This window comes from Hyla sarda, unplaced genomic scaffold (assembly GCF_029499605.1).
Source record: "Hyla sarda isolate aHylSar1 unplaced genomic scaffold, aHylSar1.hap1 scaffold_299, whole genome shotgun sequence".
Classification (NCBI taxonomy): domain Eukaryota; kingdom Metazoa; phylum Chordata; class Amphibia; order Anura; family Hylidae; genus Hyla; species Hyla sarda.
The window spans coordinates 257,561-270,041 of NW_026609705.1; positions in this window are offsets into that span (position 1 = coordinate 257,561).

Genomic DNA, 12,481 nt, shown 5'->3' on the forward strand with positions numbered 1-12,481 from the left:
CGAGCCAGTTAAGAGAGCGAGCCAGACAAGAGAGCAAGCGAGCCAGCTAGATGTGAGAGCGAGCCAGGTATGCGAGCGAGCCAGATAAGAGAGCGAGCCAGACAAGAGAGCAAGCGAGAAAGCCAGATATAAGAGCGAGCCAGATATGAGAGCAAGCGAGCAAGCCAGATATGAGAGCGAGCCAGACAAGAGAGCAAGCGAGCGAGCCAGATATGAGAGCAAGCGAGTCAGCCAGATATGAGAGCGAGCGAGCCAGATAAGAGAGTGAGCAAGACAAGAGAGCAAGCAAGCTAGCCAGATATGAGAGAAAGCGAGCGAGCCAGATTTGAGAGCGAGCGAGCCAGATATGCGAGCGAGCCAGATAAGAGAGCGAGCCAGACAAGAGAGCAAGCGAGCGAGCCAGATATGAGAGCAAGTGAGCGAGCCGAATATGAGAGCAAGCGAGCAAGCCAGATATAAGAGTGAGCGAGCAAGCCAGATATGAGAGCGAGCTTGCAAGGCAGATATAAGAGCGAGCCAGATAAGAGAGCGAGCCAGACAAGAGAGCAAGCGAGCCAGATATGAGAGCAAGCGAGCCAGCTAGATGTGAGAGCGAGCGAGCCAGGTATGCGAGCAAGCCAGATAAGAGAGCGAGCCAGACAAGAGAGCAAGCGAGAAAGCCAGATATGAGAGCAAGCCAGACATGAGAGCAAGCGAGCGAGCCAGATATGAGAGCGAGCGAGGCAGATAAGAGAGCAAGCCAGACAAGAGAGCAAGCGTGCGAGCCAGATATGCTAGCGAGCAAGCCAGATAAGAGAGCGAGCCAGACAAGAAAGCAAGCGCGCGAGCCAGATATGAGAGCAAGCGAGCCAGCCAGATATGAGAGCGAGCGAGCCAGATAAGAGAGCGAGCAAGACAAGAGAGCAAGCGAGCTAGCCAGATATGAGAGCGAGCAAGCCAGATATGCGAGCGAGCCAGATAAGAGAGCGAGCCAGACAAGAGAGCAAGCGAGCCAGATATGAGAGCAAGCGAGCGAGCCGAATATGAGAGCAAGCGAGCAAGCCAGATATGAGAGTGAGCGAGCAAGCCAGATATGAGAGCAAGTGAGCGAGCCAGATATGCAAACGAGCCGTAAAAGAGAGTGAGACAGACAAGAGAGCAAGCGAGCGAGCCAGATATGAGAGCAAGCGAGCCAGCCAGAAATGAGAGCAAGCAAGCCAGCCAGATGTGAGAGCGAGCGAGCCAGATAAGAGAGCGAGCAAGACAAGAGAGCAAGTGAGCTAGCCAGATATGAGAGCAAGCGAGCGAGCCAGATTTGAGAGCGAGCGAGCCAGATATGCGAGCGAGCCAGATAAAAGAGCGAGCCAGACAAGAGAGCAAGCGAGCGAGCTAGACAAGAGAGCAAGCGAGCGAGCCAGATATGAGAAAAAGCGAGCGAGCCAGATATGAGAGCACGCGAGCGAGCCAGATATGAGAGCAAGCGAGCAAGCCAGATATGAGAGCAAGCGAGCGAGCCAGATTTGAGAGCGAGCGAGCCAGATAAGAGAGTGAGCCAGACAAGAGAGCAAGCGAGCGAGCCAGATATGAGAGTAAGCGAGCGAGCCAGATATGAGAGCAAGCGAGCAAGCCAGATATGAGAGCGAAGTGAGCCAGACATGAGAGCGAGCGAGCCAGATATGCGAGCGAGCCAGATAAGAGAGCGAACCAGACAAGAGAGCAAGCGAGCGAGCCAGATGTGAGAGCAAGCTAGCCAGATATGCGAGCGAGCCATAAAAGAGAGCGAGACAGACAAGAGAGCAAGCGAGCGAGCCAGATATGAGAGCGAGCTAGCAAGGCAGATATAAGAGCGAGCCAGATATGAGAGCAAGCGAGCAAGCCAAATATGAGAGCGAGCCAGACAAGAGAGCAAGCGAGCGAGCCAGATATGAGAGCGAGCCAGACAAGAGAGCAAGCGAGCGAGCCAGATATGAGAGCAAGCGAGTCAGCCAGATATGAGAGCGAGCGAGCCAGATAAGAGAGCGAGCAAGACAAGAGAGCAAGCGAGCTAGCCAGATATGAGAGCAAGCGAGCGAGCCAGATTTGTGAGCGAGCGAGCCAGATATGCGAGCGAGCCAGATAAGAGATCGAGCCAGACAAGAGAGCAAGCGAGCGAGCCAGATATGAGAGCAAGTGAGCGAGCCGAATATGAGAGCAAGCGAGCAAGCCAGATATAAGAGTGAGCGAGCAAGCCAGATATGAGAGCAAGCGAGCGAGCCAGATATATAAACGAGCCATAAAAGAGAGTGAGACAGACAAGAGAGCAAGCGAGCGAGCCAGATATGAGAGCAAGCGAGCCAGCCAGAAATGAGAGCAAGCGAGCCAGCCAGATGTGAGAGCGAGCGAGCCAGATATGCGAGTGAGCCAGATATGCGAGCGAGCCAGATAAGAGAGCGAGCCAGACAAGAGAGCAAGCGAGAAAGCCAGATATGAGAGCGAGCGAGCCAGACATGAGAGCAAGCGAGCGAGCCAGACATGAGAGCAAGCGAGCGAGCCAGATAAGAGCAAGCCAGACAAGAGAGCAAGCGTGCGAGCCAGATAAGCTAGCGAGCATACCAAATAAGAGAGCGAGCCAGACAAAAGAGCAAGCGAGCGAGCCAGATATGAGAGCAAGCGAGCCAGCCAGATATGAGAGCGAGCGAGCCAGATAAGAGAGCGAGAAAGACAAGAGAGCAAGCGAGCTAGCCACATTTGAGAGCAAGCGAGCGAGCCAGATGTGAGAGCGAGCGAGCAAGATATGCGAGCGAGCCAGATAAGAGAGCGAGCCAGACAAGAGAGCTGCGAGCAAGCCAGATGTGAGAGAGAGCTAGCCAGATAAGAGAGCAAGCCAGACAATTAAGCAAGCGATCGAGCCAGATATGAGAGCAAGAGTGCCAGATATGAGAGCAAGCGAGCGAGCCAGATATGAGAGCAAGCGAGCTAGCCAGATATGAGAGCGAGCGAGCCAGATAAGAGAGCGAGCAAGACAAGAGAGCAAGCGAGCTAGCCAGATATGAGAGCAAGCGAGCTAGCCAGATATGAGAGCCAGCGAGCGAACCAGATTTGAGCGAGAGCGAGCCAGATATGCGAGCAAGCCAGATATGAGAGCGAGGGAGCCAGACATGAGAGCGAGCGAGTAAGATATGAAAGCGAGCGAGCCAGATATGAATGCGAACGAGCCAGACATGAGAGCAAGCGAGCCTTATTTGAGAGCAAGCGAGCGAGCCAGATGTGAGAGCGAGCGAGCAAGATATGCGAGCGAGCCAGATAAGAGAGCGAGCCAGACAATTAAGCAAGCGAGCGAGCCAGATATGAGAGCAAGCGAGCCAGATATGAGAGCAAGCGAGCCAGCCAGATATGAGAGCGAGCGAGCCAGATAAGAGAGCGAGCAAGACAAGAGAGCAAGCGAGCTAGCCAGATATGAGAGCAAGCGAGCGAGCCAGATTTGAGAGCGAGCAAGCCAGATATGCGAGCGAGCCAGATAAGAGAGCGAGCCAGACAAGAGAGCAAGCGAGGCAGATATGAGAGCAAGCGAGCGAGCCGAATATGAGAGCAAGCGAGCAAGCCAGATATGAGAGTGAGCGAGCAAGCCAGATATGAGAGCACGTGAGCGAGCCAGATATGCAAACGAGCCATAAAAGAGAGTGAGACAGACAAGAGAGCAAGCGAGCGAGCCAGATATGAGAGCAAGCGAGCCAGCCAGAAATGAGAGCAAGCAAGCCAGCCAGATGTGAGTGCGAGCGAGCCAGATAAGAGAGCGAGCAAGACAAGAGAGCAAGCGAGCTAGCCAGATATGAGAGCAAGCGAGCGAGCCAGATTTGAGAGCGAGCGAGCCAGATATACGAGCGAGCCAGATAAAAGAGCGAGCCAGACAAGAGAGCAAGCGAGCGAGCCAGACAAGAGAGCAAGCGAGCGAGCCAGATATGAGAAAAAGCAAGCGAGCCAGATTTGAGAGCAAGCGAGCGAGCCAGATATGAGAGCAAGCGAGCAAGCCAGATATGAGAGCGAAGCGAGCCAGACATGAGAGCGAGCGAGCCAGATATGCGAGCGAGCCAGATAAGAGAGCGAGCCAGACAAGAGAGCAAGCGAGCGAGCCAGATGTGAGAGCAAGCTAGCCAGATATGCGAGCGAGCCATAAAAGAGAGCGAGACAGACAAGAGAGCAAGCGAGCGAGCCAGATATGAGAGCGAGCTAGCAAGGCAGATATAAGAGCGAGCCAGTTAAGAGAGCGAGCCAGACAAGAGAGCAAGCGAGCCAGCTAGATGTGAGAGCGAGCCAGGTATGCGAGCGAGCCAGATAAGAGAGCGAGCCAGACAAGAGAGCAAGCGAGAAAGCCAGATATAAGAGCGAGCCAGATATGAGAGCAAGCGAGCAAGCCAGATATGAGAGCGAGCCAGACAAGAGAGCAAGCGAGCGAGCCAGATATGAGAGCAAGCGAGTCAGCCAGATATGAGAGCGAGCGAGCCAGATAAGAGAGTGAGCAAGACAAGAGAGCAAGCAAGCTAGCCAGATATGAGAGAAAGCGAGCGAGCCAGATTTGAGAGCGAGCGAGCCAGATATGCGAGCGAGCCAGATAAGAGAGCGAGCCAGACAAGAGAGCAAGCGAGCGAGCCAGATATGAGAGCAAGTGAGCGAGCCGAATATGAGAGCAAGCGAGCAAGCCAGATATAAGAGTGAGCGAGCAAGCCAGATATGAGAGCAAGCGAGCGAGCCAGATATGTAAACGAGCCATAAAAGAGAGTGAGACAGACAAGAGAGCAAGCGAGCGAGCCAGATATGAGAGCAAGCGAGCCAGCCAGACATCAGAGCAAGCGAGCGAGCCAGATATGAAAGCGAGCGAGCCAGATAAGAGCAAGCCAGACAAGAGAGCAAGCGTGCGAGCCAGATATGCTAGCGAGCAAACCAGATAAGAGAGCGAGCCAGACAAGAGAGCAAGCGAGCGAGCCAGATATGAGAGCAAGCGAGCCAGCCAGATATGAGAGCGAGCGAGCCAGATAAGAGAGCGAGCAAGACAAGAGAGCAAGCGAGCTAGCCACATTTGAGAGCAAGCGAGCGAGCCAGATGTGAGAGCGAGCGAGCAAGACATGCGAGCGAGCCAGATAAGAGAGCGAGCCAGACAAGAGAGCTGCGAGCAAGCCAGATGTGAGAGAGAGCTAGCCAGATAAGAGAGCAAGCCAGACAATTAAGCAAGCCAGCGAGCCAGATATGAGAGCAAGAGTGCCAGATATGAGAGCAAGCGAGCGAGCCAGATATGAGAGCAAGCGAGCTAGCCAGATATGAGAGCAAGCGAGCTAGCCAGATATGAGAGCAAGCGAGCGAGCCAGATTTGAGCGCGAGCGAGCCAGATATGCGAGCGAGTCAGATAAGAGAGCGAGCCAGACAAGAGAGCAAGCAAGTGAGCCAGATATGAGAGCAAGCCAGATATGAGAGCGAGGGAGCCAGACATGAGAGCGAGCGAGTAAGATATGAAAGCGAGCGAGCCAGATATGAATGCGAACGAGCCAGACATGAGAGCAAGCGAGCGAGCCACATTTGAGAGCAAGCGAGCGAGCCAGATGTGAGAGCGAGCGAGCAAGATATGCGAGCGAGCCAGATAAGAGAGCGAGCCAGACAATTAAGCAAGCGAGCGAGCCAGATATGAGAGCAAGAGAGCCAGATATGAGAGCAAGCGAGCGAGCCAGATATGAGAGCAAGCAAGCCAGCCAGATATGAGAGCGAGCGAGCCAGATAAGAGAGCGAGCAAGACAAGAGAGCAAACGAGCTAGCCTCATATGAGAGCAAGCGAGCTAGCCAGATATGAGAGCAAGCAAGCGAGCCAGATTTGAGAGTGAGCGCGCAAGATATGCGAGCGAGCCAGATAAGAGAGCGAGCCAGACAAGAGAGCAAGCGAGCGAGCCAGATATGAGAGCAAGCGAGCAAGCCAGATATGAGAGCGAGCGAGCCAGACATGAGACGGAGCGAGTAAGATATGAGAGCGAGCGAACCAGATAAGAGAGCGAGCCAGACAAGAGAGCAAGCGAGCGAGCCAGATGTGAGAGCGAGCGAGCCAGATATGCGAGCGAGCTATAAAAGAGAGCGAGACAGACAAGAGAGCAAGCGAGCGAGCCAGATATGAGAGCAAGCGAGCGAGCCAGATATGAGAGCGAGCGAGCCAGATAAGAGAGCAATCAAGACAAGAGAGCAAGCATGGAAGCCAGATATGCTAGCGAGCAAGCCAGATAAGAGAGCGAGCCAGACAAGAGAGCAAGCGAGCGAGCCAGATATGAGAGCAAGCAAACCAGCCAGATGTGAGAGCGAGCGAGCCAGATATGCGAGCGAGCCAGATAAGAGAGCGAGCCATACAAGAGAGCAAGCGAGCGAGCCAGATATGAGAACAAGCGAGCGAGCCAGATATGAGAGCAAGCGAGCAAGCCAGATATGAGAGCAAGCGAGCAAGCCAGATATGAGAGCGAGCGAGCCAGACATGAGAGCGAGCGAGCCAGATATGCGAGCGAGCGAGCCAGATAAGAGAGCGAGCCAGACAAGAGAGCAAGCGAGCGAACCAGATGTGAGAGCAAGGGAGCCAGATATGCGAGCGAGCCATAAAAGAGAGCGAGACAGACAAGAGAGCAAGCGAGTGAGCCAGATATGAGAGCGAGCTAGCAAGGCAGATATAAGAGTGAGCCAGATAAGAAAGCGAGCCAGACAAGAGAGCAAGCGAGCCAGATATGAGAGCAAGGGAGCCAGCTAGATGTGAGAGCGAGCGAGCCAGGTATGAGAGCGAGCCAGATAAGAGAGCGAGCCAGACAAGAGAGCAAGCGAGAAAGCCAGATATGAGAGCGAGCGAGCCAGAAATGAGAGCAAGCGAGCGAGCCAGATATGAGAGCGAGCGAGCCAGATAAGAGAGCAAGCCAGACAAGAGAGCAAGCGTGCGAGCCAGATATGCTAGCGAGCCAGATAAGAGAGCGAGCCAGACAAGAGAGCAAGCGAGAAAGCCAGATATGAGAGCGAGCGAGCCAGACATGAGAGCAAGCGAGCGAGCCAGACATGAGAGCAAGCGAGCGAGCCAGATATGAAAGCGAGCGAGCCAGATAAGAGCAAGCCAGACAAGAGAGCAAGCGTGTGAGCCAGATATGCTAGCGAGCAAACCAGATAAGAGAGCGAGCCAGACAAGAGAGCAAGCGAGCCAGCCAGATATGAGAGCGAGCGAGCCAGATAAGAGAGCGAGCAAGACAAGAGAGCAAGCGAGCTAGCCACATTTGAGAGCAAGCGAGCGAGCCAGATTTGAGAGCGAGCGAGCAAGATATGCGAGCGAGCCAGATAAGAGAGCGAGCCAGACAAGAGAGGAGCGAGCAAGCCAGATGTGAGAGAGAGCTAGCCAGATAAGAGAGCAAGCCAGACAATTAAGCAAGCGAGCGAGCCAGATATGAGAGCAAGAGTGCCAGATATGAGAGCAAGCGAGCTAGCCAGATATGAGAGCGAGCGAGCCAGATAAGAGAGCGAGCAAGACAAGAGAGCAAGCGAGCTAGCCAGATATGAGAGCAAGCGAGCTAGCCAGATATGAGAGCAAGCGAGCGAGCCAGATTTGAGCGCGAGCGAGCCAGATATGCGAGCGAGTCAGATAAGAGAGCGAGCCAGACAAGAGAGCAAGCGAGCGAGCCAGATATGAGAGCAAGCCAGATATGAGAGCGAGGGAGCCAGACATGAGAGCGAGCGAGTAAGATATGAAAGCGAGCGAGCCAGATATGAATGCGAACGAGCCAGACATGAGAGCAAGCGAGCCTTATTTGAGAGCAAGCGAGCGAGCCAGATGTGAGAGCGAGCGAGCAAGATATGCGAGCGAGCCAGATAAGAGAGCGAGCCAGACAATTAAGCAAGCGAGCGAGCCAGATATGAGAGCAAGCGAGCCAGATATGAGAGCAAGCGAGCCAGCCAGATATGAGAGCGAGCGAGCCAGATAAGAGAGCGAGCAAGACAAGAGAGCAAGCGAGCTAGCCAGATGTGAGAGCAAGGGAGCCAGATATGCGAGCGAGCCATAAAAGAGAGCGAGACAGACAAGAGAGCAAGCGAGCCAGGTATGAGAGCGAGCCAGATAAGAGAGCGAGCCAGACAAGAGAGCAAGCGAGAAAGCCAGATATGAGAGCGAGCGAGCCAGACATGAGAGCAAGCGAGCGAGCCAGATATGAGAGCGAGCGAGCCAGATAAGAGAGCAAGCCAGACAAGAGAGCAAGCGTGCGAGCCAGATATGTTAGCGTGCTAGCCAGATAAGAGAGCGAGCCAGACAAGAGAGCAAGCGAGCGAGCCAGATATGAGAGCAAGCGAGCCAGCCAGATATGAGAGCGAGCGAGCCAGATAAGAGAGCGAGCAAGAAAAGAGAGCAAGCGAGCTAGCCAGATATGAGAGCAAGCGAGCGAGCCAGATATGAGAGCGAGCTAGCAAGGCAGATATAAGAGCAAGCCAGATAAGAGAGCGAGCCAGACAAGAGAGCAAGCGAGCCAGATATATGAGAGCAAGCGAGCCAGCTAGATGTGAGAGCGAGCGAGCCAGGTATGCGAGCGAGCCAGATAAGAGATCGAGCCAGACAAGAGAGCAAGCGAGAAAGCCAGATATGAGAGCGAGCCAGACATGAGAGCAAGCGAGCGAGCCAGATATGAGAGCGAGCGAGGCAGATAGGAGAGCAAGCCAGACAAGAGAGCAAGCATGCGAGCCAGATATGCTAGCGAGCAAGCCAGATAAGAGAGCGAGCCAGACATGAAAGCAAGCGAGCGAGCCAGATATGAGAGCAAGCGAGCCAGCCAGATATGAGAGCGAGCGAGCCAGATAAGAGAGCGAGCAAGACAAGAGAGCAAGCGAGCTAGCCAGATATGAGAGCAAGCGAGCGAGCCAGATTTGAGAGCGAGCAAGCCAGATATGCGAACGAGCCAGTTAAGAGAGCGAGCCAGACACGAGAGCAAGCGAGCCAGATATGAGAGCAAGCGAGCGAGCCGAATATGAGAGCAAGCGAGCAAGCCAGATATGAGAGTGAGCGAGCAAGCCAGATATGAGAGCAAGTGAGCGAGCCAGATATGCAAACGAGCCATAAAAGAGAGTGAGACAGACAAGAGAGCAAGCGAGCGAGCCAGATATGAGAGCAAGCGAGCCAGCCAGAAATGAGAGCAAGCAAGCCAGCCAGATGTGAGAGCGAGCGAGCCAGATAAGAGAGCGAGCAAGACAAGAGAGCAAGCGAGCGAGCCAGATGTGAGAGCAAGGGAGCCAGATATGCGAGCGAGCCATAAAAGAGAGCGAGACAGACAAGAGAGCAAGCGAGCGAGCCAGATATGAGAGCGAGCTAGCAAGGCAGATATAAGAGCGAGCCAGATAAGAAAGCAAGCCAGACAAGAGAGCAAGCGAGCCAGATATGAGAGCAAGGGAGCCAGCTAGATGTGAGAGCGAGCGAGCCAGATATGAGAGCGAGCGAGCCAGACATGAGAGCAAGCGAGCGAGCCAGATATGAGAGCGAGCGAGCCAGATAAGAGAGCAAGCCAGACAAGAGAGCAAGCGTGCGAGCCAGATATGCTAGCGAGCTAGCCAGATAAGAGAGCGAGCCAGACAAGAGAGCAAGCGAGCGAGCCAGATATGAGAGCAAGCGAGCCAGCCAGATATGAGAGCGAGCGAGCCAGATAAGAGAGCGAGCAAGACAAGAGAGCTAGCCAGATATGAGAGCAAGCGAGCGAGCCAGATATGAGAGCGAGCTAGCAAGGCAGATATTAGAGCAAGCCAGATAAGAGAGCGAGCCAGACAAGAGAGCAAGCGAGCCAGATATGAGAGCAAGCGAGCCAGCTAAATGTGAGAGCGAGCGAGCCAGGTATGCGAGCGAGCCAGATAAGAGAGCGAGCCAGACAAGAGAGCAAGCGAGAAAGCCAGATATGAGAGCGAGCCAGACATGAGAGCAAGCGAGCGAGCCAGATATGAGAGCGAGCGAGGCAGATAAGAGAGCAAGCCAGACAAGAGAGCAAGCGTGCGAGCCAGATATGCTAGCGAGCAAGCTAGATAAGAGAGCGAGCCAGACAAGAAAGCAAGCGAGCGAGCCAGATATGAGAGCAAGCGAGCCAGCCAGATATGAGAGCGAGCGAGCCAGATAAGAGAGCGAGCAAGACAAGAGAGCAAGCGAGCTAGCCAGATATGAGAGCAAGCGAGCGAGCCAGATTTGAGAGCGAGCAAGTCAGATATGCGAGCGAGCCAGATAAGAGAGCGAGCCAGACACGAGAGCAAGCGAGCCAGATATGAGAGCAAGCGAGCGAGCCGAATATGAGAGCAAGCGAGCAAGCCAGATATGAGAGCAAGCGAGCGAGCCAGATATGCAAACGAGCCATAAAAGAGAGTGAGACAGACAAGAGAGCAAGCGAGCGAGCCAGATATGAGAGCAAGCGAGCCAGCCAGAAATGAGAGCAAGCAAGCCAGCCAGATGTGAGAGCGAGCGAGCCAGATAAGAGAGCGAGCAAGACAAGAGAGCAAGCGAGCTAGCCAGATATGAGAGCAAGCGAGCGAGCCAGATTTGAGAGCGAGCGAGCCAGATATGCGAGCGAGCCAGATAAAAGAGCGAGCCAGACAAGAAAGCAAGCGAGCGAGCCAGACAAGAGAGCAAGCGAGCGAGCCAGATATGAGAAAAAGCGAGCGAGCCAGATATGAGAGCAAGCGAGCGAGCCAGATATGAGAGCGAGCGAGCCAGATATGCGAGAGAGCCAGATAAGAGAGTGAGCCAGACAAGAGAGCAAGCGAGCGAGCCAGATATGAGAGCAAGCGAGCCAGCCAGATATGAGAGCGAGCGAGCCAGATAAGAGAGCGAGCAAGACAAGAGAGCGAGCGAGCTAGCCAGATATGAGAGCAAGCGAGCGAGCCAGATTTGAGAGCGAGCGAGCCAGATATGCGAGAGAGCCAGATAAGAGAGTGAGCCAGACAAGAGAGCAAGCGAGCGAGCCAGATATGAGAGTAAGCGAGCGAGCCAGATATGAGAGCAAGCGAGCGAGCCAGATATGAGAGCGAAGCGAGCCAGACATGAGAGCGAGCGAGCCAGATATGCGAGCGAGCCAGATAAGAGAGCGAGCCAGACAAGAGAGCAAGCGAGCGAGCCAGATGTGAGAGCAAGCTAGCCAGATATGCGAGCGAGCCATAAAAGAGAGCGAGACAGACAAGAGAGCAAGCGAGCGAGCCAGATATGAGAGCGAGCTAGCAAGGCAGATATAAGAGCGAGCCAGATAAGAGAGCGAGCCAGACAAGAGAGCAAGCGAGAAAGCCAGATATGAGAGCGAGCCAGATATGAGAGCAAGCGAGCAAGCCAGATATGAGAGCGAGCCAGACAAGAGAGCAAGCGAGCGAGCCAGATATGAGAGCAAGCGAGTCAGCCAGATATGAGAGCGAGCGAGCCAGATAAGAGAGCGAGCAAGACAAGAGAGCAAGCGAGCTAGCCAGATATGAGAGCAAGCGAGCGAGCCAGATTTGAGAGCGAGCGAGCCAGATATGCGAGCGAGCCAGATAAGAGAGCGAGCCAGACAAGAGAGCAAGCGAGCGAGCCAGATATGAGAGCAAGTGAGCGAGCCGAATATGAGAGCAAGCGAGCAAGCCAGATATAAGAGTGAGCGAGCAAGCCAGATATGAGAGCAAGCGAGCGAGCCAGATATGAGAGCAAGCGAGCCACCCAGAAATGAGAGCAAGCGAGCCAGCCAGATGTGAGAGCGAGCGAGCCAGATATGCGAGCGAGCCAGATATGCGAGCGAGCCAGATAAGAGAGCGAGCCAGACAAGAGAGCAAGCGAGAAAGCCAGATATGAGAGCGAGCGAGCCAGACATGAGAGCAAGCGAGCGAGCCAGACATGAGAGCAAGCGAGCGAGCCAGATATGAAAACGAGCGAGCCAGATAAGAGACCAAGCCAGACAAGAGAGCAAGCGTGCGAGCCAGATATGCTAGCAAGCAAACCAGATAAGAGAGCGAGCCAGACAAAAGAACAAGCGAGCGAGCCAGATATGAGAGCAAGCGAGCCAGCCACATATGAGAGCGAGCGAGCCAGATAAGAGAGCGAGCAAGACAAGAGAGCAAGCGAGCTAGCCACATTTGAGAGCAAGCGAGCGAGCCAGATGTGAGAGCGAGCGAGCAAGATATGCGAGCGAGTCAGATAAGAGAGAGAGCCAGACAAGAGAGCAGCGAGCAAGCCAGATATGAGAGAGAGCTAGCCAGATAAGAGAGCGAGCCAGACAATTAAGCAAGCGAGCGAGAAAGATATGAGAGCAAGAGTGCCAGATATGAGAGCAAGCGAGCGAGCCAGATATGAGAGCAAGCGAGCTAGCCAGATATGAGAGCGAGCGAGCCAGATAAGAGAGCGAGCAAGACAAGAGAGCAAGCGAGCTAGCCAGATATGAGAGCAAGCGAGCTAGCCAGATATGAGAGCAAGCGAGCGAGCCAGATTTGAGCGCGAGCGAGCCAGATATGCGAGCGAGTCAGATAAGAGAGCGAGCCAGACAAGAGAGCAAGCGAG